At 38.7% G+C, this 27,317-nt stretch overlaps 1 protein-coding gene across 1 annotated transcript in view; it reads right to left on the bottom strand.

The window, feature by feature from the left end:
• LOC139686423 (uncharacterized) overlaps nt 1–27,317 on the bottom strand; it is a 576,816-nt gene that overhangs the window by 434,255 nt on the left and 115,244 nt on the right. The gene's annotated exons all lie outside the window — the stretch shown is intronic.

The raw sequence follows: 27,317 nt of genomic DNA, 5'->3' as shown, positions 1-27,317 counted from the left end.
AGTCATTCCACCCTTCCCTTTTCCCTTATTCGCAGCTCCTGATTTTATCTTTCTTTTTCATTAATTTCATCATCATATTCACATATGATCTCCAACAGACTTGCCATTCTGTTTTCTTAAACGCTTTCGCGTTATATTCTCCCACTTCCTTTTCTTCCAACCGATAAAACTCTCACTCATGAGAAATTAATTGTGATAAAGTGTATTTATTTAAAAAAGTAAAAAATAAATGTATGACAACGAGATATATGAATAGAGATTAGAAAATAAGTTAGATTTATGGGAATATTCAACTTTATTGGTGAGAGGAATAGATTTTGTTGGCTGATGTAATAAATCTGTGACTGTGAAAACGATATATCGTTGGCTGGGGGCATTTATAAAAAAAATATGAATTTTTATTTCGTTAAATGAATATTATATTCTTTGATTATGAAGTTTAAGAAAAAAGAGTGGTAAGAAAACGTGTGCTACTTAGGGAAACAGACCACATCATTCTCGTCACTCAATTTTTCCCTCCTCGCAATGTCTCGTCCAGGGGAGGACTATTTTCATTTCCAGTCTTCAGGTCTTCTCCCGATACGAATCAGGTATAGATCAAAATAACAGCTTGATTAGATCTGCAAACTGGAGAACGATATCAGGCTAATATTGGTGGAAGGCAGTGTTTTCGCCTCTAATAGTTTCCGGTTTTATTATCTTTCCTATTTAATTGACACCAGAGTTTTAATAATTTTTTGCATTTCTTTATATTATTTATATTTTCTAATATTTTAAATCATGCTGTTTTAAAACGTGAACAACTTTGAGTGGCACTCCTCGTAAAAAATGTAACCCGAAGCAGGGTAATTCATACATTTAACCCGTTTTTTTAATTCTTAGAGTGAGGACTACATCCTGGTACTTTGTGTAATATATTATGATTTAGCCATTGAATCATGGTTGCTGGTCTATATAGTTGCTCTTCAGTTTTCCGCATTGATTCAGCAGCAGCTTTCAGTGACTAACTGTACCACTATAAATTTATGCAATACAATGAAACACTGTTATTGAAGTGAACACTCAACAAGTTACGTTGTTTTATCTGCACTCTTCAACTCTTAAACGTGAAGGAGCATTGAAATTAAGCCGATAAATTGTTATTCAATCAGTGCTGAGGATTGAGTTGATATATCTGCTGAGAGATTGGGAGGCTCTGCACAGGTTTTATTCGGAAGATTTTTTTTAAAGAACGAGCAGCGTATGGAATTGCCGGGCCTCAGAAAATAAATTAATTCTTCTTTTTCATTTCCTCCCTCCCTCTCTCATCCCTTTTTCGGTGATTATTTCCATCACTCCATCCCGCCCCCGTACTCCCTCATCCTTCTTTTTCCATCAAACCCCCACTTACTCCATATCCTTGCAGAGAGACACTCCTGTCTCCGTACGACTACTTCCATCCCGCCATATCCTGCTCGAACTATTTTTTTTCCTGCTGAACTTTCAGATTTCTTTTATGGGGCGCCACTGGCTTTCCTCTGCGTCCTCTACCCTCCTTTGCCCCTTACCTTGCTTCCATCCCGTCCATCCCCACCCCGGTACACCGAACATACCCTCCCTCCGCCTCTCTCGCCCTCCCCCATTTCACCCAATCCAAGCGTTTTCGTCCACACTTTTACACACCCTACCTCCACCATCATTCTCCCGCACCATTGCCACGCAAACTGCCATATATACATGCCATTCACCCTTCCCGTCCGCATTCCCCTTCTATCGCCCCCCCCATACCTCCAATTCTCCGCTCTTCCAACCTTGTTTTTTGTTAGGCACACCGCGACAGTTCAATCCACACTGCCGCCACCCCCTCCTTTTTTAAAGCATCCTCCACATCCCCACACCCTTCTCTTTCAACCTTTATCCAGCCCACCCACCCTCCGTAATTCCTCTCCCAGACTGCGAATCCCATAACCCTCTATGCGTCCGACCCACTCGCTCAATTCTCTCTCTCCACCCCTACTTGTATTCTCTCCCTCCCTCTGTCCGTTTCCTTCATGCAGAGGTTGTTTTTTCAGCTTTCCGTCTCCCTGCCTCGACACCCCTATCTCTCCTCTTCACCTCATCTCTCTACTTATTTCCTATGCCGTCCCTCGTTTAAGAGAGAGCGCGTCTCCCATGCCTACTCACTCACCACCAGCCTTATTTCTTAGAAGTTGGTCTGTGTATTTGTGCGGGGCTGGGGGGGTTATTCGTAAGTATGTGCAAGGGAGAGCGGGAATGTGTATACTTATGTGTACAAACACATACATACATATAAAAATTTTCTGGCGCAATTTGTTCTCTTCAGTTTTTTATATTCCCGGTCTCAGCTGCGCCCTCTCCGGCGTGGTGCGAGCGTTGAATTTTCTCGATTCAACCAAAGGAGTGACGAAGGCCTTTCCTTTTCCTCCGAAATCGTCTCCGCCCCATTTAAATACCGCCGCAAATAATACCACAATTTCCTCTCCTTGGAGTCCTTTGAAGTTATGGTGTCCTCTGGTCCATTGTCGTCGTAGTCGACTTATCTTTGGCGCCGGGTTTTTACCGCCTCTCCTATTATTCTTCTCCCCCATCTCTTCGTCTCACTGTGACTTCCGCTCTTTCGTAGGGTGTGACTTTGGCCGTTGACGCGACTCCTTAACCATGGAACGCTCCCCCTCCATTTTCTCTCGAGTCCCTTGTGAGGTGACTGTCTATCCTACTTCTCCTGCTCTTCCCTCACCCTCCAATGCTCTTCTTCCAGGTTTTTTCTCTCTCATTCTTCGTTACCATCTCCTCTTCTCCATCTTCATATGCTTCCACAAAATCCAAGTTTCTCTGGAGTGTTGGCCATCCGTCCCGTCTCCCTTTGCAGCATCACCGCCACTTTCCTCATTTTCGGGTCGCTACAGGACGGGAATACTCAAAACATGTCCCACGTGCTGCTATATCGCTCTCCTCCCTCGCCGTTCCCTCCCGTATCCACCCTCAACCTTCCTTCCGCGCCTTCCCATGGAGGCAAGGCCATCCTTCAAGGGTCCTCTCCTCTCTCTCTCCTTTCTCTCCTCTTTTCCTCCTCGTATCTCCTTGCGCATTCACTCCTCACCCATCATTCATTCAGTTTCCTTTCTTTTCTTCCTACTCCCCATTCTGATTACCCCTTGTAAACCTCTCGTTCCTCCTCCAAGCCGAAGTGCTTTGCCCGCACACGCACCTACACGAACCCGCACACACCTTCCCGCTCCCATTTTCCCCCGACTGCTTCTCCCACTGTCCCTACTTCCATCCACCCCTCCCTCGGAACAAAGTCCTGGACCCATCCATTACCCTCGCCCCTTCAACTTATATATCCCCTTCCAGCCCGTCTCTTTTGTGCGCCATCGCCCCTTCACCCTCCCCCCCTTTATTCCTCCCCGGCTTGCTCACCCACAAGCCCGGGACACCCCTCTTTTTCTTACCGCGCCCAATTCCCCACCGCCAAAGCTTTGCTTCCCCACTGCATCCCGTCTGCTCTCTCTCTCTCTCTCTCTCACCGCTACCCCCTGTTTCTCCCTCAGCATACTCTCCCAAGTACAGTCTGCCCACCTCTATCCCACCCACGCTCACCCCTCTCCATCCCGATCCTGTTTTCATGTGGGCCCGTTTCCTCAGTCCCCAACCCGACCCCCGAACCTCCATCCTCTTTCCCCTTCCAGATCTCCCTACCCGAGTCCTGGCAAACCCTCCCCCCCGCTCCTCTTTTCCTGTTTCATCCCACTTTGGCGTGTGTGTGGGTGTGTACTGTGGCGTGGTGTGAGTCAGGAGACTTCCAGACTCCTATTCTCTCCCAGGCCGACTTCATGACGCCACCGCCCCTCTCACCCGATGTACCGCTTCCCCCTCTCGCCCTTCTCCACTCGCTGCTCCCTTTTTCCGTCACCCCTCCCTATCTCCTCTCTCTTACCTCCCGTGGACCATCTTCCATTCTTCCTCCCCCTCAAATTCTAACCCACGTTCCCATACACCCAGTTTTCCTTTCTCTTCCTCCTTGCGGTTGGTATATTTTCCTGGTACCCCTCCCTATACTCTTCTTCCTTCCTTCTGCGTTCCCTATGAGCCATTCCTTCTCCTCTCCCTCTAGGGGGTTATGGCGGGGGTTTTGGTTGTTCGGTTGTACTCTCTCCACCGCTGAACAGAATATCGTTCGCTAGATTTAGGGTTCTTGGGGATGCGGTGGTGGAAAGGGAGTGGAAGGAAGAGTTCAGAGAAGAGTGACTGGTCCTGTAGGGCGCAAGGGGCGAAAGAGAGAGAGATAGAGATAGAAGCCTCTTTTCCACCTCACTCTTCTCTTCTTAATCCCTTCCGTTCTTTAAGGAGAAGTTCATTCCCATTTCCCATTCCCCCCACATTCTCTTCATCGTTTCGTTCTTCCCCTGTCATACACGTATATTTCTTTTCAATTCATACCCCTTCACTATCCATCTCACCTGTCTTCTCTTCGAAAGTTTCTTTGCACCCGCGTTTCCTTACAAACTTTTGCCGTCCACTTTCGGCCATCCACTCCTTTTATTCAACACACCCCTCCTCAATGTAACGAATTCATCACAGGTTCTTTTTTTCTCCGTACTCTCTCCGTCTTCCTGCCACTTTCTTTTCTTCCTTCTTTGTGCGGCCGTCCTGTTTTCATCGACAAACCTTTTTACCTCCCACCTACTTTGTGAATTTCTTTGTTATTTTTATTTTATTTCTACCCTTCACACCTCTCAGTTGGCAATTTCCTTTCCCCCGCGCCTTTCTTTTGGCTTTCCCGTCCATTTAGCTCCTCCGTTCGCCCTTTTCCCTCTGTTTTGCTCGTTAGTGATTTTGCACCGGAGTTGCACCGCCTAAGATGGCATTAACATCCCACCGTTTAATAGGCGTTTTTTTGCCCCAAATACTTTCTACCCTTTCATCCCGTCCAACATGCCCAATTATTTCCTCCTACATCCTGGCTTACCCTAAATTCTCTTGTATTTTGCAGTCTTCAATATTACATTACCTCTCACTATAACCCGCATCCACTTTTCCTGACTTCATTAATTTTCTTCCAAAAATCATTATTCTTCCCTCACCGAACACAGCACTTATTCATTTGGTTTTCTTTTTGGTAATTTTAATTAGATTTTTCTCCACACCCGCATCTGAATGGCTACCTTCTAATTTTGGCCTCAGCCACCGATCCGTAATAACCTAGGCTCAATTTCGGAGTTATAATGCATCCAGTTCTATTAAATAGTAACTGAGGGACCTTTTGATCAACTTCCTCCTGTTTATGATAGTGTCTTACCCAATGTAAGTCTCCTTTTAATTATATATAAGGCTTTGCCCATCTTCATGTAAAGTACAGGTATTTCCTAGATAAGTGAACTTTTCTGTCATCTCTAGCTTATCCTCTCCAATTTTAATGCATAATTTAGCCTCCCTATTGCTTGACATTTCTTATCTTCTTTTTCACATTATTGTCCGGGTCCTGTTCATGTCTTTTGGTTCTTAAATACTCTCCAAATTCTCAGCAGAGTCATTAGCCGTCACATAGCCTTACTGGCAATACGTGGCCCGTGTAAGATATCGCTTATGTATGTTAATGGTGATTGCTCAATAAAGAAAAATATTTTGAGGAATTTAAACATTTTCACCACTTAGCCAGTCCACATGTGGTCTGTGAGTACCATAGGTCCTATGTCTACCGCCCATGAGTGTGGGGAAATGTATCATTTGTCTTCCAAAACAAAAGATAAAATAGTAGGGAAATAGTGAACGACTGCTGTATAATTATTGAAGCAACAATTTTATCATAGTCGTTTCTTCACATGTACACCTTCCTTAAGGTTTGATCCCATGGAAAGCCGGGAATATGTAATTCTGTTTGCGATAATTGTGTTATTCTTTAAAAGAATCAGTTCACTTTTCGAAAGTCGGTGGGATTATTTTTTTACAGTCAGTTTATTCCCAAGGTTTACGACATGAACTAATTTTTACCTTGTCTCTGACCACCATTTTTTTCGGGAACGCCTCCGTATGAATGACCTCAATAAATTGTTTTCAGACAAAAATTTGTTCCTTTTGCAGAAATTTGGTAATTCAAATTAAGGATTGTGTCAACAGTCTTAGAATATTATTTGCAGTGTACCCAAGATTTTCCTCCGATCAAGGTTACCGTTAGAACGTAGAAACTCCTAGAGAGCTTTGGCTGGTGAAGAGCGATTATAAAGAAAAGAATGAAAATCTTTTTTCCTATTTAACGTGTTTGGGTAAATTTGACCGAACTTACCTCCGATGGCATCGCGACGTTTGTGCAATAAAGGAATAAAAAGTAATTTTGTTTGCGATTACCAAGAGGCTACCTGACCTCAAAAGTAAGTAATGATTTGGCAGAATGTATTTAAAAAATGGAATTAATATATCAGCCTCTAATGATTGTGAAAAAGAACCAATATTAGATGTTTTTAAATATATTTTTCAAGAATCTCACATTTTATGATGAATGAATATTGATTACATATTCGCATACTTAACCAATTGAATTAGATGTATTAATACATCCCCTTCTAATTAGTATTTTCATAGTGCCCTTTCACTTTAGGTAGGGCCGGAATAGGTTGACACTGCTCTGCCACTCGGATACCTACAGACATCTGTTTAAATCTTCCTGCGCTGCTGGAAGTAGCGGTTGATGACTGATGTGTGCGGCAGAAGTGGCTACTCGAGACGTGATTTCAATGTAAGCCACCGAAAAGCAATCGGGATACTTTTTAAGAAAAGTCTCCTTTATTTTCTTGAAAATCGTGCTCGCTCATATGCAAAGTTTGCGTATCTTAGAGCTGTTTTTTGGTAGGATTACACTTTTACATCTGGATATGAACGCGGATAATATTTGAACTGAGATTAATGATGACTAGCTTAACGAGAAAGTACTTGGTTGATTTGATATGCGTTGATAACACTTTGCTTTCTTATCTGTGAACCACATTTCTTTTCTTTCATTTCCTGTCGTTTGGGGTTTAATATATTGTTAAGAATTCTTGAGTCGAAAATCAATTCGCAAAAAAATGAAGGTTACCTGGTGTGATTCAATGCCTTATATAACTGCAATAAATATATTCCTTTGCTTATTTTTTGCTGCCTGTATTCTAAATTTAAATTTTAGTACATTCGTATTGTAGACATTATTGTCTATTTGAATTTTGACGAAAAATCTAACCAGGATTGTGTTTTTGAGAAATGAATAGCTTCCTTTAGTGGCGAAACTTAAGTACAGTCTAATCCGCTTTAAAACACAACGGCGTGGACTAATACCGAGTACAATGAACAAGGCAAATGTAGGTCGCCACTCTAATAGTCCACGGGTATCGTATTATGTAACCATATAGAACTACATCTTTCTTTGCGGTGTTCCCTTCTCTATCAATACTCCTCATGGACTGTATTGTCATTTAACCGATAGTTTTTAAATAGTGATTTACGCTCACATTTAATTAATACTAAACTTCAATATATATATCAATAAATAAATAAATAAATAAATAAATAAATAAATAAATATATATAATTATTTATGACTTATAATTTAATATATATATATATATTAAATTATAAGTCATTGCTAACGCGTCTTTCATTTATACCTAAATAAACACGTACTGTACGTGAAAGTATATGTAGGAAATATATTTTTGTTCTCATAAATACTTTGACCCCTTAATCCTTAAGGGTCACCCCTGTAACATTAAACAAGAGCGAGAAGTGCCTATTTCATTTCTCTCTTACTTTATTGTATTTAAGTCATTCTTCCTTTTAATAATTCATATTTTTATTTATTGTAGCTTGAGACATATTTAGTGTGTATGAAATAGCGAAACCTTATATTTTAATCGAGCTATTATTCTATATGCCTGATACAGCTAAAAAAGGTTTTATTTATAATAATTTATAAAGAAAAAACTAATCGTGAAAACCACAAGATTTACTAAGGTTGGTATTAGTAATCGTCATCACTATCCTCTTTGCGATTGCTCTGATGGCATACCCTTGACATTAAACCGATAGAATAATATCTAGTTTGTTATATTTGCAATAGCGATTTAATAATCACCTTTCTCAATCTGATAGGTCTTGATCAGAATTTTAAGTTCTAAGCAAATTAGAGAGTGAGTTCTCCTTTTCCCACTATGCTAACCTCTCCAAGAATTCCAATATCTTTTGTCTGGGATGTTGTGAAACAGGAAAAATGAAATAAAGCAGAAAATTCCACGCAATATTGACAAATATAACGCTCTGACTGGGAGAGATTTCGTGGTTTTCCTAACGCCTACAAAGTTCATTTTGCTGCCAATATGTATTCGAGATTTGTAAATAATTGCTTTTCGGCATATCTGCTGTTCTGAAGCAGTAAATTCCATCCATGAAATTAAATTAACGGCGTACGTCTTTCTCTAATTAATTGCGAATTAATTGAAACTTTTCAAGCAAAAAAAACCTGAATCAAAACGCCCGCATAATATGACTTACTGTCTTGTTTCTTGGTTGGGGATATATTGGTTGCCACTGGGTCATTTTTCTCAGCGCGGTTGTTTAAGCGGGTGTATTTTAAAGAATTACATTTTTTTTTGCTAGTTTAACTTGAATGATGACATGGGGAAATGGTGTATCTAAATTAATTGTTGAGAATTAGAATATGTCGGTTTGCCAGTCATATCCTCCGAATGGGTTGATAGAAGTCATTTCAGAACTTAATCAAAGACGATATTTAATTACAGAAAGTAGTTCAATGACGAATTTTAGCTCACCGATTAATTATTACTATAAAATAGCGTAAATTCAGTGCTAGAGTAATTTTTATATTCATTCTAATGACGCAATACTTTTCAAACGCCCACCTTCAAGTCATCAGGCATAATTAAAAATTCATATTAGTATAAATATCAATCCCAAAGCAAGTGCCATGAAAATAAGAAAAACATATTTTCGGCTTCTGGTTGAAACAATGTAATGGGTAATGCTCTCATATTTCTGTTGAAATGTGCCGTTATGGACAATTAATTTTTTTAAGGCAAATTTTTTCCGATTTTTGACGGTTTACACGAATGGGCCTTGCTATACACAGGATGTGGTTGAAGGTTTTTGTCTGGTGCTCTTTAATTTACATGGTGGTAAATAAATATCCAGTGCCGTCAAAGAAATAGACGTTCTCATATTATATATGAAGACAAATGTGCCAAATTGAATAACTCTTTTTACTACAAATAATTATTTACAAAATATCTTATTATTGGAATAAATTATTCTTTTGCCATGAGATTAATAAAATCACTGAGAATAGAGCCATAATCTATACTTTTCAAATGCATGTAAATACGTAGAAACGCTTATTTCTTAAGGATCACTAACAAAATTCCACTTCTGTGGTCGGTTTTTCGCTCAAAATAAGGGATGTGTAACATTCCCCCGGGTGGTACAAAATATGACATCGTGTGACGGCTAACTCAGACGCCTGACAGCATATGTCAAGATGAAAACACTTTCCATTTCAACTTGCGAATACAGATTCACGGTTCCGACAGTACAACATCCTCCTATTTTTCAATCAGAATCCTCAGGGTTTATATATATATATATATATATATATATATATATATATATATATATATATATATATATATATATATATGAGTGTGTGTGTGTGTGTGTTAAATATCAAAATAATTTGAACACAAGTGATTTGTGGTGCTTGAATTATTCCGTCGATGTCGTAGGTTAAAACACGATTGATAACATTATCAAAAGTTTCTTTATCTTGAAATCTGACCTCGATTCTCCTGATGGTCTCATTCTGGATTAACTGGAACTCCCTGATGTCGATAATCCTCTATGGAAGTTTTTCATGGCTAATGATATAATATCATGCTAATTGTATGCTTTACGTGGGAAATTTGCAAATTTATATCCATTCTCTCTAGCCCTTCAGTTGCGGCAGCTTTATCACCTTCTTGCTTCTCTGTGCGTGGTGACGGACCACGTCTCTCCCTTCGTCGTCCCTTGTTCGCTGTGGGTTAAGGTAAAGCGAGTGGAGGGCCCATGTAATCCCCTGGGTACCGTTTCTTTGCACGCATACCGACGGTCGGCCACCGTAGGGCGTACATATACATCAAAACAAATACCCCACAATACACCAAAAAGTTGCGTGGCATGGGGTGCAAGCACCAGCTGGGAAGGATATACGACGAGGGAGGAGAAGGGTGTTTCAGAAGAAAGCGATAGAGAATAAAGCAAGCGCACGGTGCGTACTTCAGTGACACTGGTGGAGATTTTGTGCCTAGAAATATCTCTCTAAAATATTTTAGCAATAGTATAAATTGGCAAAATGTTTATTTTTCTTGTGATTATCTGATGGCTTTGACACCATAGCGAATGTAAAGCCATTGCTTTCCAGCTCCATCATGTTTACTTGCTGAAAGTCAAGAGTGTTTATAGAGTCATATCTCGTGACGTAGAATCGCAACCTTGAATGAGAAAGGGAGAAGCCACTTAGGGGTAGTTGCGAGTTGCCTCCTCCTTGGAGAGAAATTTTCAGGCCTTAAAGAAAAGAAGTGGCTCTGGAACATGATTCGGTCAAACGTACAAGAACATTTCTCACAGAGTTGCTTGTGTATTTATGCTGGTACATTTCCTACGGGTAAAGGATTAGAACTTCCAAATTTAATTAAAAAAATCATTGTCCATATTTGCTGTGTTACATAGCAACAAATGATTGTCTTCAGTTTAAATCAAACTAATACGATAGAAAATATTTTTCTATTTACAGACTCTAACGCCACAGTGGTTAGGTGTGATCGTATTTTGCCCGTCTACCGTGTTAGTATCTCTATTATACCTTTTGAATAGAGTATTTATTACTTCGTGCTTACTCTATATTCTAAGTAGTCATGGGATTAGGATGCTCTAAAATAGTACGATACAGGGAAATGAAGGTTTTTTTACTCAAATTGGTAAAGAAAAAGCTTCCCATCTCCACAAAATGCCCCACCTATTATTTTTGCAATTTGGAATTACTACTTTAGACTTAATTGATGCTCTTGATATGTAGCTCCAACGTTTATTAACTGCTGTGTTAAATCATTATTTGATCTTATTGAAGATGATCTAGTATCTTATTATCTAGTGGACCGTAATTGGTTAACCCTTGAAGCCTGGAAGAAGTATTTCCTAGGCTCTTTTCTTTTTATCCCTTCCGCTACATGAATTCTTCATACCTATATCTTATTTTTGCTTATCTTCGTACCTGTTTCTGGCCTTCAAGTCATTCATTTCAAAAGGTCCCGTTCTCATCCAAACTTCTTTCACAAGCCTTAGGCTTAGAGAAATATTTATTTAAAATCTTTCAGACGTGGTATTCCCGAGGTAGAGTGTTATACTACTGGCCTGCATTCGGTTCTCGGAAGGAACTGGGTTCGATTCACAAGCATACCTCTGGATACTTTCCGCTTCACCAGAGCTTTGTGATTTTTCGGCTGTCAGTACGCCCTGGGAAACCATAGGCATTCCTGGGAAAGGATCTGGCCCCCGTACCTTGATGTGTGAATTTCACAAGCCGTTTGGATTAGTATCGGGTGAACTCTACGGTCACCAATCAAACCGACCTTCGGGTTAATAACTGTGTTAATGATTTTTAGATAACTGACTCCAAGAAAGTTTTGCAACTGTCTACATTCTCACACTAAACTTTCTCTTTGTCCCTATCTTCCAAAGCTAAATTTTGTAATCCCTTACAGTTCTTCATCATTTTGAAGATATTTTTAAAATTTTGTCTCTAAAATGGTAGGCATTGTGTATTGTAAAATATTATCTCCTTCAGCTGTGCCCGTGGCCAGGGTTTTCGTTTTCTTAGGCTAATTGCCATGTCAATTTTTCTTTAAGTTTCACTTATTGCATTAGGTTTAATGTAATTGTGTTCTTTTCTTTGAGCTGAGCTGTTGGATTTAGTTTGATTTTGTATTTTCTATGGCATTTATTCTTAATGCCTTCTTATATGGAATATCCTGAGCAAAATAAGTATACGATTTGTTTCCTGTTTCTTTGGTCTAATGTGTACGCAGCATTTGATTATTGATTTATTCAAAAGTTATTGATTCATTCTAAATATAGATTGATATCGCGCCTGAGAAACGTTTTGGAGATGTTTTATTTCTTGTGTGGAAACTTGCCGGACTTGTCATTAGCATGGTTTATTTAGGAAAACACTCGGCAACCTTTTTTCTAGAGTATAGTCGGTGACCTTCCTTGTCGCCTTAAAATAATGCCTCCTTTTGCATTAGTTCCTTACACGGCCGGAAAACAAACCACCACCTTCCTCACGGGACTACTTTCCGCACCACAGGTAGTCTGTTCACGCCAATTTATGGGAGGAAGCGGTTAGCATCCGCTCATTACAGGTAATCTCCCCCGTTCCTCCTCCTGCTTCGAACAACAATCCGATTAAATGTTTTATTTTCCCATTTGATTGTTACCCTGTGGATAAAAAGAATGCTCTTAATTCTTTATGGTATTGCCCTAGGTCGTGGTCGCGTTGATTTAGGGCATAATGACCGGTAGTGTTGGAGGAATGAGTATTTATCATTTTCGAGGATCGATTCTCTCTTGCCTTGCAAGGAAACAACTGAAGCTCTCCAGAGATTTCGAAGTCCCTCCAATAAATATAAAATGAGCCAGCGTAAATCCTTAAGAGTTACTCGTGATGCTAAGATAGATATACCATTAGCATAATTTATGGCATATTTTTCTTTTGTGACGTTATTGTGTCCCGAGAGTACCTCCAATATAAGAAATAATGAAGATTACAAAAATGTGCTTGCATTCCTGCGATACTCTCATTACCTTTGTCTATTGCCCTCGGTCAAAATCCTTTACAAAATTAATGAAGCAAGCAAAGACACGCTGATCATTGTCTCCACTTTTTTCTAATTATGTTCTCATTAGTCGTATGGAACCTTGCGCTCACATCCCTAACATAATGACAAATAAATTGATTTTAAATTAAACGAATTCCCTCACTTACAATATTTTATCGAAGTTTTTCAATACAATATTCGATGCCTGCATAACTAGAGTATATACATGTCACATTCTACCTTCTAATTCATATATCTGATTAGGGATTAGAATTTCCATAAAGGATGGTATAGTCTATTAAACTCTATATTTCTTTTTCCCAAAAGCAGTAAGTAATTCTACGGATACATTTCTATTCTACTGTAGCACTCCCTTTAATTTTCGAGCGTGCCTTTTTCTATCATCATATTTGGTATTCTTGAGCCTAAGCTATTCTTATCTACGCTATATTATTTTTAATAATTAAACGTATTATCGCATAAACTTTACTCCGCAGTTATGCTTCAATTCTCCCTAAAATTCTTAAATTGTTTCCGGTTATATTAACTGAGTATTCGATTTATCATTTATAGTTGATATCGATTCAATATTTTCACCCTTTCACAATGCTACCGCCCTTACGTTACCCTTTTATCTGCTGACCTTGTTTAGCGCGTCCACCTTTCCCTGTCTCTGACATTTCTCTTATCAGCGTATTGATCTTTCCAACACCTTAGAAATGCTTTATTTATATCTCCCCTTAGCTTAATGATTAATTTCCTGTAAATTTTTCTCCTCGACTTCGTGTCAAATCCCTCTATTTTCATCTTTGTTATAATGATCTCCTGTATATTATATCTGAATTCGTGTTATATTTACTGCTCTTGTCGTTTGCTCTTTCAACCATTTATATTTGTGGTTAGCAGCTTTTTCAACCATTTTTCAACCAAGGCATTTAAGGCAACTTATCCTCTACCCTTCTTCCCTGATTCTGTCATGACCCTTTATATTTTTCAAACATTTGTTTTATATCTCATTATATTTTCTGTTATAACTTCTAAATTCTCGTTTTGCCTCGTCTTCTATAATTTTCGTCCGCATTATGCACCTTGAGTTATATTTCAAAACCAGTTCATTATTCTCCCAAATTTTTTCATTCCCAGTTTAATATAAGCATATTCTTCCTTTATTTTCCATCTCTACCAACTCCTGCGATGGTGCTAGCAACACGTGTTGATGGGTGTCAACTTTTCACTCCATGAAAAATGCTTAAATCGTCCCTCACCATTTGGAGTTTTCTTCCGTTAACATTTAAAATTGTTAGTATACTTTTTTCTATAACTGTAATTTAAAATAATTGCAAAACCTGTATCCCTTCCTTTTAACTAATTTCCGACATTTTCCTGGTTTACGACCAAATGATTCCACATTCTTTGCATACTCTCTTATGAAAAAAAATACTTTTTCTACATTGTTATTTTATTGTGCATACGGTACTGGTTTTAATTGATTTGGCTCGAACATTGCCCTAACGCCAGTCGTCGGTAGTTGAAACATGTTCAGTTATCCTGCGATGCAAGTAAACGCGACGAAATACGCTGCATTGTAATTTTGCTTTCACTTGAAGAAATCGCCCACTAAGGCTTATGGCATTTTTAAGGAGGATAGTCTAGGGGTATAGTAAAAAGAGGTTTAAAATGTTTAAGATGGAGGGACAAGTTTAAGAAAGATTAGCTCGGAGCTCCAGTTACTACTCAATATTTCTCACATTGTAATAGAATATCTTTACTGCCTATTAGGATTATTAAAATTTCATTGACGCCACGAGAACGGTCATAACGAAAACATTGTGCAAGAGAAGAGCGCGATTAGTTTCGAGACTGATCATACTCAAACAACAGGAACTGTTCGCCTGCAGGTTTTTTCACATTGAAGTTATTGTTACTGTAAGTTAAAGAGTTTTTTTCGGAGGTTTTTACTGTATTTGAAACTTGGCGAGATCTATTTCATCCTGAGGGCAAACTCCTAAGCTCTGTGTGAAAATCTCTGGCATCACTGACACCAAAAAAGCCAAAATTGTGGTATTTGCTGGGAAAGTTATGGTCGTATAATTTTTCGATATTCAGGGATGGTGTTTGAGCATGTCGCATTAAACTGCACAAATGAAAATGGAGCGTAGTATAGGGATGCGCTGAAAATTTTTCAATGCCATATCGCTCGCTGAAGTCCACATTTCATAGCAACAGGTTCGGTGCTTCCCCACGATAATACACGACCGCACATCACAAATGTTACTGATTTTCTCGTGATAATCAATGTTAAAAGTGTTTTCAATCCTTCCTATTGTTCAGAACTAGGCTAATGTTACTTTTTCTGTTCCCCAAAGGAAGAAATAAATTCGTGGAAAGCGTTTTTATCGTCAGTGGAAGGCGTAGGAACAACGATTGCTACTTACGCAGTACTTGAGTCAAATGAATTGAAATATATAATAACTTCAAAAAAGCTACTTATTAGATAAATGTATAAACTCAAATATAAAGTTCAAAAAATAAATTTACTGAATAAACAATTATGATTGATATTTATTGAACAATCCCGGTACATTGAATGTTTTCAATGAGCAACAATACTAAGACCATGAGGAGTAAATCTTCCATGCTTGCAAATTCACGGTCAGGTTCGGTTGTTAAATATTTTTTTAAGCCTAGTATTTTTAAATTAACCGCTGCTGTATTCGATTAAAATCCTATTGAAAGATGATCAAATGAAAATGAAACAGTTCGGAAAGCTAATACTTGGTTTAAAAGAGCTTTTATACCAGATGCTACTAAAATTTCCGAGGGGCACGTCCAATATCAAATATACGATGCTATGAATATATTTGGTTGGATTTCTCTTTTTGTTAAAGTAATTAAGAAATACTAATCTTGTCTGCCTTGTCCTGTCTAATCTTTGAAAAATGTTAGCACTTACTAAAAATATTATTTCTTCCTAACGAAAATGTATTTTTCGTCTTTGACGCATTGTTATGCCGGCACAGTGGAATTCATTTTCTAAGGTCACCTATTTTTCCAACGATTCCCTTTATAGACACTGATAATAGCAATTGAATTGATGGGAACGTGGTGTATTAGTTTGTAGTCACAGTTGTTTGCAAACTTTTTATACTGGGTGATCAAATATGATTTAATTACACAGTTCGGGAAGATATTAAGTCTAATAGGCTGCAGGTTGCCCGCAAAATACACGTACTACTACTGTGGAACATTTACTCAACTCGAAAAAGCATACCCAGATTAAGGGAAACACGTAGATCTTGAATTATTAGGTACCCCATGTCCCTCTCCCCTGAGTATTTTTAAATGTGGGTATTTTTGATCTCGGACACCATTTCGTAGAAACATATCATTGAACTACTGGTGCTGTAAATTGGTTGTGGTCATTATTTGCTTGGATGATCGGTGATAATGTGTGCAAGCATGACTACTGTATCGGAAACTTGGACAAGTTATAACATTCTACAATTCCTGGATTGTAATTCACTTGTATTTCTATGGCGTATTTCGAAGTATGAGTAAGTAATTTGTACGTAACTTACTGAGTAATTAGTGATACATTTCGTTTTATACATAGTCTTCCGATGAATATATTTTATAAGTTTCCTGCAGAGTGTTCCATTTTTTTCAGATAAAACAGATCACAATGTTGAAAAGAGTATCTGCTTAAGTGCCATCAATACAATCATGAAGCATGTCTGTGCAGAAAATGGAATGGGAAGGTTATTACCAAAATGTTGGTTCTAATTTATCTGCATTGATAAAATATTAAATTAGAAATAATACAATACAAAAGGACCAATGAAAAACTTTTGCACAATTTTTGTGTTCCTTTTTGAAACTAAATATTAGTTTATGAATTATTGACATGAATTCTGATATCAATGATGAGATTTCTTGTTATTTTCTCTTGATATCTTTTTTTCATGGTTTTTAAGTACATATTGAATTTTCAAGTTTAAATGGCGTCATCACTATCAAAGAATTTTCTTGAAATTAATAATAATTGTGTTTTTAGAATGTATCAACTTAAAATGTTTCTTATTGTCAGGATCGTTATAGTTGTTGCTTTCGAGATTCATATTTATTCGGCTAAAAGCCTGGGTACATTTTCACCAGCCTGTGATGGGGTAGATGTGTGATTAAACCTTTGATCTTTGGGAATGCTGGAAGTACACCAATGAAAAATAGCGAAGCACCATTTGAACTGCGAATTCATGGAACGGTGCTTAATCATGTTTTTTGTGGAATGTAATAAATCGAAACTCCGGCAAACATCCGTCAAAGGATATGTGGAACTGTGTGGCATCAATTAACTACAAATAAAAAATAAGCTTGAATAGATATTTTTCTCTTTCATGCCGTCTAAATTCGGATGGCTCCAGAGTATTAAGAGCTTGATTCCAATTATGTATAAAAATTCAGTGTTACAACATTAAATTAAGTTGAATTGCTTTCGCTGATTTATGCCAAAACTAATGGCAATAGTGATTTTTATTTTTTCCTCAGTGCTGTTTCCCTGATTGTTGTGTTTATTGATGCATAAAATCACGAACATTGTAGCCATTAGAAGTTCAAGCACCCGTTACAAAATGTGGGCCACAACACAATTTTATTTAGTTTTTCTGATAGTCCTTGGGAACCCATATCATCCGCATGATTCCTCCACGCCCGTCTGCCATTTATTTTTTTTAGGAATGTAAATGGTTAGTTTACATTTTTTAACACAGTTTATCCATCATTCACGTTGTTTTTATTGCTTTCATTGTCATTCCTTCTCCGAGAGAACAGTCGACAACTGATGAATTTAGATTTAAAAAACGTGGGATTACATTTCAACAAGAATATAAATTCGCCATCAATTTGATTTTCCGAGTAACACCTTTTAATGTTTACATGTGATTATTAGGGTATACCAGTTCGTTCTCAAGGCGGAAGTGTATGTAAACTACAGACAATCCCTGAAATTCCAAGAATTGATCAGTTTCCGTGGCTAATAGATTGCTTCCAAAGGTTCATTCCACGAAGCTCCTAACGACATAAAGATAAAGCGAATCGGAATAATGGGACTAACAGGGACCTTTAAAAGTGATTTTTGGCCAAAATATTCCCTCAGAAATTAGAGTACCCCATCTCTTTCCCTTCCTCTCACTCTCTTTATGATTCTGTTTCCATCCCCGTCTGTCTAATCCACTTATTTTCTTCTCTTCTTGCATGCATATTCTGAACTCCGAGTTGAGGCCTTCCTCCCCCTTTGATGTCTAAATGGCTTCCCTGGGTGTATTTTATTTTGCGAGCTTTCTTCATGTTCCTTCATACTTTTTTTTCTCTTTCAAATAGGTGTGATCGCGAGCATTTTTCACTGCTCTCCGTGCGCTCGCCTGGGTGATTCGGGCTCGTTTCCAAAATAGTGGAGGGAACCCTTTTCCAAGCCTGCGACCGCCTCGTTCCCCGCTTGAATGTTCCAGCGGAGGATTGTCAATGCTGACGCCGCCATGTGTGTGTGTGTGTGTGAGAGCTGTTGGATCCCGTTGGCGCCTCGAGAGTAAGTTAATGACGGTGCTGGGTCCCTCCCCCTCGCTCCCGTGGGCGTTTCTGTTCTGGACGTGAAAAATGGTGGTCTTGCGATAGACCATGAGAACACACACGCGCCTTGTCCCATCGGGCACTCTCAAAGAAAAGCAGAGGGGTCCCGATGCCATCGGTACCCTCTGCTGCTGAAAGTGCTTTTCAACTCCTTAGCTTCACGATAATTTACAAGCAAATAGATGATATTGGTGGGTAAATACATCCCTGTTGACTCAGGGATAATTAACTTCCATATTTTTCATGGGAATGATTTGCAAATATTTCATTCCCTCGTTGGCCTCTCATTAATCTTGGATAGATTGCGTCAGTTGTTACATGACCTATGACTTTAATGGACTCGAAGATGCCATAGTATTCTCCTTTCTTAGATTTTACCATGAGGATGGTGATGCATCAATCAGATCGACCCATCAAAGTAGGAGAGATGGATCGATCTGATTGATGTGAAATTGACTGCCAATTTAAGACCAATGTGACGAATTCTTTTTACTTCGCTCAAAGTTTGGTCACGACATTAAGAAATGAAACGTACGACAACTCTAACCAGTCGAAAATAAAGTGTTTCCTGTCGTTAAAGAGCACCAGTTACCCCCAACGATCTAACTACCTCTCACCCATTTTGTTGCTATTTCAGGACATGATGTGGACGTAAGGAGTCAACATTGGCATCCCCACTTGGTAGTGTATTTTACTCTGTTGCCTGTTGAGTTTGTCTATTGGGATATCTCGTTTAGTATTATTGTGAATCCACCCGGGACAAGTTAGCCACTAGAACTGATGCATACAATATGAGCTTATTTTTTATAACTTAATAATTAACTAATTAAATCCCCATGCCAATTGTTATCGATTCCTAGTTAATAGCATTTCCCATTTTCTATGATTTTGGTGTTTGCTTCATATTATCTCGCATTATCTCTTAAGATGCCTTGCGAAAAATGTCTGGAATTATATTAATTACGAGAAAAAAAGGAATGACAAGGTTTGCAGGTTTTTTGCTTACCTGTGTAGCGGGACTTTGTGGAAATATTGTTCTTCCATCAATTTTATTATTTTAAATTCAGCGAAAAACCTTAAATTGAGAATTGTAACAAAATGTAATTCATATATTTATTTAGAAAAAGGAGGACACGGTAGTTCAGTAGTTACTAAGCTATTGATCGAAAGGCTCGCATTCGATTCGCTGGGTCGCCTCTGGGCATTCTCATATTCTCTCAAGATGTGTGATTTTACGAGTGCTAGATCTTACGAGATAACCACAGACGGATCACCACTACCTCTACCCTGATGTATGAATTTCTCATGCCGTTGGGCTTAGTACTCGGTGAACTGCATCCTCATCTATCAAATTAATCTTCGTGTTGATTACTGTGGTTTTGTGGTTGAACAGAAAAACACGTATTTACAATGTACCCTCAGAAAAACAAGTATTAATATCTTTTGTAAATCCAGCTGTACATAGATGTAATTCCACAAATCATCATTTTGAAATAATTTCATTATCATCTGACAGTCTGTGATAATTAAAATGAGAGCGAGTCATTATGACCACACTTTTAAGAGAGCGAATTGCAAAATAGGCATTAAGTTATTCTTTGTTAGATGAGGTAATTTATTTTGTCTCCTGTTGATTATGACTCTTTCATAGCTTCGACTCCGCTGATATCAGCCATAATTCATTCTTGCGGAGTAGACAACCAGCCAATATATTAAACGAAGTACAGAAGTTTACCTCCAAATGCAGTAATTCATTTCAAATCGGTTTCTCTCGTCCGATGTCGCACATTTCATGGACATGGCCAACGAAAAATGGAAGAGTTTAAGGCTATGCATCATGTGTGTTTTGGTTTATAATGTTGATACATTGGTATTTGGTCTGAAAATCTCAGGCCCAGCAAAAATTACGAATTCTCTTGGTTGCAGCTATTACCATGATTTATTATTACCACTTTGGTAATTTTTAAAAGTCGCGTAAGGAGTACCAGATGCGAAAACATTCTCTAAAAACATTATTTTTTTCACTCACATTATATTTCATATTACCATTAACTTCTCGTAGTGTTGTTTAGAGTTACTCTAAACCCTTACGCTTACTGCTCCATCTTTTTCGGTGGTTCTAAAAGAGAGGAAGGATTATCTGTGCCTCTTCGAAAAATTTCTCGGTGCCGTGGAGAGAGAGAGAGAGCAAAAATGAACTTTCTATCCCGAAAACTGTTAAATGTTCAGCTTCGTTGCCTCAGGCAAAGGCTCGGCTCAAAATAATAATCCCTCTTCCATCAAGGGTCTTTAATTTCAGTATGTACCCTCTTTTTTTTTAAGCATTTATAAGCGACAGAAATGAAACTGTCCCTTCGAATATTTTCCCGAAAAAATTGTTCCGCGAAAAATATTCTCTCCCTTCTATCATCCTCTCCCTTCCATTTTCAAGGTCCCTCCCTGTCTTCTAATGCCCTCCGGTATGTTTCCGGCTTGATGGAGACCATTAGTACTTACTCTGTTTTTCACCCGCCCACTCGCAACCCCCGGCATCCACCCCGAAACCTCCCTTACGAAGCGTTCCATCGCCAGTCAACCCGAAAAAAAAGTATAAAGGCCGAGGGCTGTACCAGTCCTATCGTTTTCCTCCCTCACCCCCGCCCCTATCTGTCAAGCAGTTTCCCCTTACCTCCTCCTCCAGCCCGTTCTCCTCCCCGCGGTGAAACACCCTGGCGAACCTCTAACTACTTTTCCTCTGCTGCCGTGCCCAATGTCTGCCTCTCTCTCTCTCTGTCCCCATTACCGTCACATACTTTGCCACATCCACTTTCCACACCCTTCTTCCTCCCCCTTTGGTGCGATTGTCTCTCTCTTCCTCCTCCTCCATTGCTTCGCACCCACACAAAAGCGCCTTCCTCAATTTCCCTAGTCTCTATCCTCCTGGTGCTTTCTCGTCCTCCCAACACGTCTCTCTGCGTGCATTCATTTCCACACCGCCTCGTCGTCGTCCATTCCTCAAATTACAGCACGCATATGTATGCTACTTCTCTTTTTCTCTGGTATTTTCCCTCAACTTCGTTTTTCCCCAAGCTTCCTATGGTCTATCCCGGCAACATTTTGAGAAACCATCTTTGAGTATTATTATTGTTTTGTGTAAATCATACGTTTAGAAAAATACAAGTCAAACGATTGGTGATGTTTTTGCCACGATAGTTATATTTTTCGACGAGAAATTTATGAGCTAGTTTATGTATAAATTCATGGCAATCAGTTGGAATAATTTGTTCACAACACTTCTGAATGTGGCATTTGTCTTTTACAAAGCTATTCTCGTGATAACATGCCTCTGAATCGAAGTTGTAAGCCAGTTTAGTCCTCCAGACTTTTTCTCTAAAACTGGCCTGAATTGAAAGTCGCAATAACACATTTTGTGAACTTTTGGCATCATACATTTTGGAAAAGATATAGAGCTTAGAAGATATATGCGAGATACCAGAACTCGAAAATGGTATATTTTAGAGTTTGACACATATGAGTCTTAAGAAGTACCATGAGGTATGTTTTAATGCGTGCAATTTTCATTTTTTCATTACTTATCGTATGTGGTAATTATTTAAAAGTTTTTTTTTACCTTTTTGCATGCAGAATTAGCGCCGGATTTGTATGTCTGCTTGTTGCTTCTTCGTTAGATGATTTTTTTAGAGAAAAATACGCGTTAGGGAAGAGATCCGATTAAAGAATTAATCTGAATAACGACAATATTCGAATATCAATAGATTCATAAAACACTTCCATGATTTATTGAAAGTAATCCATTAGGTCGTATGTTGAGCCCGGCCTCTTTGTTACCTTAAAAACACCCTAATCTGTTTTTTTATAATTGGAGCTTGACGTGTGTACATTCCACAGTATTTAATTTATTATATTATTTGTTTAAGGTCCTGACTGTTTAAAAAACTTAAAAAATTACGTTTAGGATTTAGTGCCGTAGGCTTCTATTAAAAATTAGTGGAATATGAGCCAATTACCTATAGTCACTCCCCAAGCTACCTACTAATAAACAACGACACAAAAGGTTAACAGTGCCATTGAAAAATAACGAGTCATATGAAATATTTCAGCGGAAGCAAGTTTCCACTTTACCGCAAATCCAGAATAGCCCTAGAATTACCCCCACTTAATATTCCCTGCTAATACTTAATCTCTCATTCGCACAGTTCCAGTTACCTTGCCTGCTTCCTTCCTTCCTATTTTTGATATCTCTTTTTGCTAATTAACATTTTACGTAGGTCCCTTCCTCCTTCCAAATAAAGAAGCCTTTCACTTCATTATCCCCTTTCCGTTCTGCCACCCTTTTAATATGAATGCGGAGTATGCTTATATCGGCGTCTGTATTGAATTGAACGGAACACACCGGCGCAGATCCGCAGAGGCATGCATATTTTATTTTGCTTTTCTCCTTCTTTTAATTAGTTGTTTCATTTTTAACATTTAAGCTTGGAAATCAAACGCTCATTCTCGAGCGCGCTTTCTGCTTAGGTGTGCGTGTGTTTTTAATACCTCGAATCGACACCCATGGGCGGCGTGTTATGTATGCACGCATTAATCCCTCTAAATGTTTTATTGGGATCCTTCTCTCGGTTCTTCACTCGCCAAGCCACACCATCCCAGTTTATGTGTCAGTCTTCCTTTCGCCCCCTTATTCTCGCTCCCCTCCCCCTTTCCCTCTTCAACTCGCTTGCGTCGAAACCACAGTCTCTCGAAGTCTCCGTCTTGTTTCCACCCTTTTCATTTTATTCCAGGGGAATTTTATTTCTCAAGTCTGCCCTTTTACTTATGTACATTTCTTTTCTTTAGTCTCGCCGTCCTCGCCTTTCTCTCTCCTCCAAGTTCTATTATTTTTATTTGCGTGTCTTTTTCTCCCCACTGGTCTTTGGTTTCTATCCCGATCTCCAGGACTATTCACCATAACCTCATTCCCCTCTCTGGAATTCTTCCATGCTATTATTTTCTTTTCCATCACTATGGTATACTTGTATTACTCCCTTCACAGTACTCTTCTTTGAGTATTCCTCCTGGCCTTCAAAAATTTCTCTGTCGCGTGCATACCCCGCCTTTTAACTTACCACATCACCGCTGCCGAATTACATTCCATCTCGCATCTTTATCTTATTTTCTCCCTATATCATTTGTTTGCATTTCTGTTTTACCTAAGCACAATATCAGGAAATACTTTCATTAAAATCGTTAATATGTTTTCCTTGTGTTGGGAAAATATTTTTAAAAGACTCGAACATATTTCTCGTAAAAATTAACCGTCCTGAATCATAAAAGACCATTTAATTTTGATAATATCTGACGTCCCTTACGCATCCCCTACGATTTTTGCACGTAGTCGGTGCATTCATTTAGTTTGAGTGTCCTTATGTTAAGAAACTTATTTACTTCATTGAGGTGTCAAGAAGCGTAATCAACTGGTTAATAAATTACCGTCAGTTTCTAATAAACCTGTTTTCTCATAAACCATTTTTCTGGGTTTCTTTCGTTTCTAATCCTGGTTTCTTGTTATACTTTTGCAACTGTGCAATATGTCACTCATCCAGAGCGGATTTGCAGATTTTCTTCCCTGGGTATCATATATCTTCAATTTCTCCCAACTTCCTTCTCCCCCTCCCATCTTCCGTCCCTTTCCTCTTTCTCTTGTCGTGTCATAACTTTCTCCTTTCTAATTTGGCCTCGCCATTTGTCAACGTTTTTATTGTGACTATCAATTCGGGAATACGAAGTTTTTTTGCGCTTTCGGGATGTGGGGAAATGGATGTAGAGGAATATGGAGGAGGAAGGTATGTATTATTAGTTGCGTAATTTTGTGCATTTTTCGCATATCGTCCCTTTTCGTCCGTATTTTTCCTGTTCACACAGTCTCCTTTAACCCTTCTCTCCCCAAAAAATACGGTCAATTTTATTTTTCCGCCGTCTTTCCTTTCATCTTAGTCCTTCCCGCGGAACTTAGGGTCTACATCTTAACGACGTCAGAAACCTCTGCTGTCTCTTCGTTGGGCTAGTTTAGGAGAAATTGTTAACACGGGCATGTGCTGAGAGAAATGGAAGACAGGAGGATGGAGAGAGGGAGAGAGAGAGAGCGTGACGTTAAAGACGAGGCTGTGTGTCACGAGGGGCGGAATGAGCCAAAGGGAAATTGCAAGGAAGGGGAATAGAAAGTTGAAGGTTTTCATCGACTTTTTCCAATTCTCTCTCCCCTTTCCAGGAGAAACAGAACCCCGGCGGGTAAAAGAAAGTTCGCTGCCATACCCACCTTCCTAATTTAGTTCATGCAACTCCGGGGCACCCATTTCCCCTTTACCCCAGTTGCTCCCCCTAATTTCTGCCACTCCCCTCTGATCCCATCTTTATCAGCCGTGCTACTTAAGTCTAAATCAGTTTTTAGGTTAAAGCTCCGTTCTCTGAAGGAGATTTAAGAGGTGACTGCTATGGTCGGGCTTCTCATTCCCCGCTTCCCTGGGGCACTTTTCTTTGTGTATGTCTTTTCTGTGGGTGAAGTATTTGCTCAAATTCCAAAGAAACTGCAGTAACTTTTAACGGAGTCATCTGCTAATGTGCATTTCAATGCAAAATTTTCAGAGTGTAAAAATCATTCGCCTTGACTGACATTCGAACCGAGATCCCTCAATATCCAGTCGAGTGCTTTAGCCACTTAAGCTATCGATTCGTCCTTTTAAACGTTTAAGAGGACGCCTCGATAGCTTAAGTGGCTAAAGCACTCGACCGGATATTGAGGGATCTGGGTTCGAATCCCATTCATGGCGAATGATTTTTACACTCTGAAAATGTTGCATTGAAGTATTTGTTGCTGGTTTTGCATTTCTTTGTAAAGCATTTAGTGAACAGGACTACCAGGCGTATTATAACGCTTGTAAGGTAGGACGTTAAAAAGTAGTGCGCGGTGCGCTGTATTGTTAAATTTTTGTGTAGGATATCGCCGTCGTGCGCTTTTCATCTTAGCTTTTCTTTCTTCCTCCAGTTACTCCGTTATTGATCTTGGCACGGATTAAGCATCTGGGTGACACGCGCATCTATTAGCACAAATGACGTAATAAGGATCATTTACTTCATTTATGGATGTAACTCATGTGCTTTTATTTCTGAAAAACCGATGAATGAGTATCGAAGGAATACGAGAAAGCAGATTTGATTCATTCAGGCAACGATTTAAGCGAAGCTAACAAGCCAAATATATCAAATAAATTTCTCAAATATAGGGTGAGGCAATATAACTGTCTTTTTTCAAATTCAAATTAAGAAGTTATGTTGCCGCACCCTGCAGTAAGACGTGAGTAATTTTAAAATGTACATACATTGTCGCTTCTTATGATGGACGATTTAAAATTTTTAAGGGAGTGTTAAATAATTCTTTCATAAGCATTAAATCTACATATATACACTCTAAACTGTGCACAGATAATACCTGAAAGAGCAAGTATTAATGGAGAGTATTTGGCATTAGAGGAGAAATTTAAGGGACCTTTGGTAATTATTGCTAAGTGTTGGAGAGTAAAGGACGGTCTGGTTGGTTCTGGACTCTGTTTCTTTGATTCTACGTATGTGACCCCCTCGAAATATATAACATGATCGCAGTCATTGATATAACTTCTGACAAAAAGATTTTTAAGCGGAGGCTAAACGTTTTCCCTGTCCCATTTTTATTTATTCAAGTAGACGGTTTTTGTGGCTTATGTTTCCTTTGGAACCTGATCCACTAGGACTTAAAGCAGTTTTCCCACGGACTGAGCGGTCAGATTTTAATGAAAACAATTGCTCAGAGGACTCGAGTCCGTGAACATTATGTGAGGTACCCAGTAATATGAATAATCTGGTCGGACAGATTATGTTCAGATAATTATTCTGAACATAATTCCACCGTCCAGAGTTTTAAAATCCTCGCATTTTACATCGATTTTTTCCTCGCGATGCGGAATATGATCTGATTTCAATCCTGAATTTTTTGTAAGGATAATTCAGGAAAAACATGTGCTCTTTTGTTTTTGAGGAATAATTTAGGTAAGATTTGAAAGATCATTTGTCGCTCCTACACATTTGTATTTATTTAAAAGTATTTTTAGCAACCCTGAGATGAATGCTTCATTTGGTCTGATAGAGGTTTTTATTACAACGGTAGCTAATGGTTTTAGACACGTATCAGGTTTTTAGAAAGATGTATTGTTTTTGACGCGATTACGGACAGCAGTTCAAATTTAAATGGCCGACCGTGTTATGCCGACCAATTTTATAAAGTTATAGGAAAAAAGAATGCTCAAAGATCTAAGAAGAAAACTTTCTTACAAAGAGAAAGCTTCATACTTTTCTGGAATGTTTCCTTTGGCGCATTTATTTGCTTTTATTTTCACAGAATTTTATATTTACGTGGAATAAACTTTTAAGCTCCAAAAGGAATTCTTACGGTCAATGTACTGTGCAATTATTCAATCTCGATCGTATGTTTATCTTCTGCTGAATTTAATCCTGAAGGTTACTATGAGCATGATTTCAAAAGCCAAGTCCTTTTATTTTCTGCACATTAATTTTCACGGTGTAATGTGAGATGCAAAAATGAACTTCGTGTGGAAATTGTTTAGCTGCATATTGATTTACACGCACGTTACCATGTCTTGTAACATTTTATATTAATAATAATAAGGGCTTGTGGCATGGGCTGTTAGCAATTAAAGTGTGCTATTTTAATTTAGGGGAAAGAAAAATAAGTTTTATTCACATTTTGGACGAGGTAGTGATATTTTATTA

Source organism: Hetaerina americana, unplaced genomic scaffold, assembly GCF_022747635.1.
Source record: "Hetaerina americana unplaced genomic scaffold, ioHetAmer1.1.p SCAF_14, whole genome shotgun sequence".
Lineage (NCBI taxonomy): Eukaryota > Metazoa > Arthropoda > Insecta > Odonata > Calopterygidae > Hetaerina > Hetaerina americana.
The sequence above is the reverse complement of the archived record's forward strand: the minus strand, read 5'-3'. Positions and strand labels throughout refer to the sequence as shown.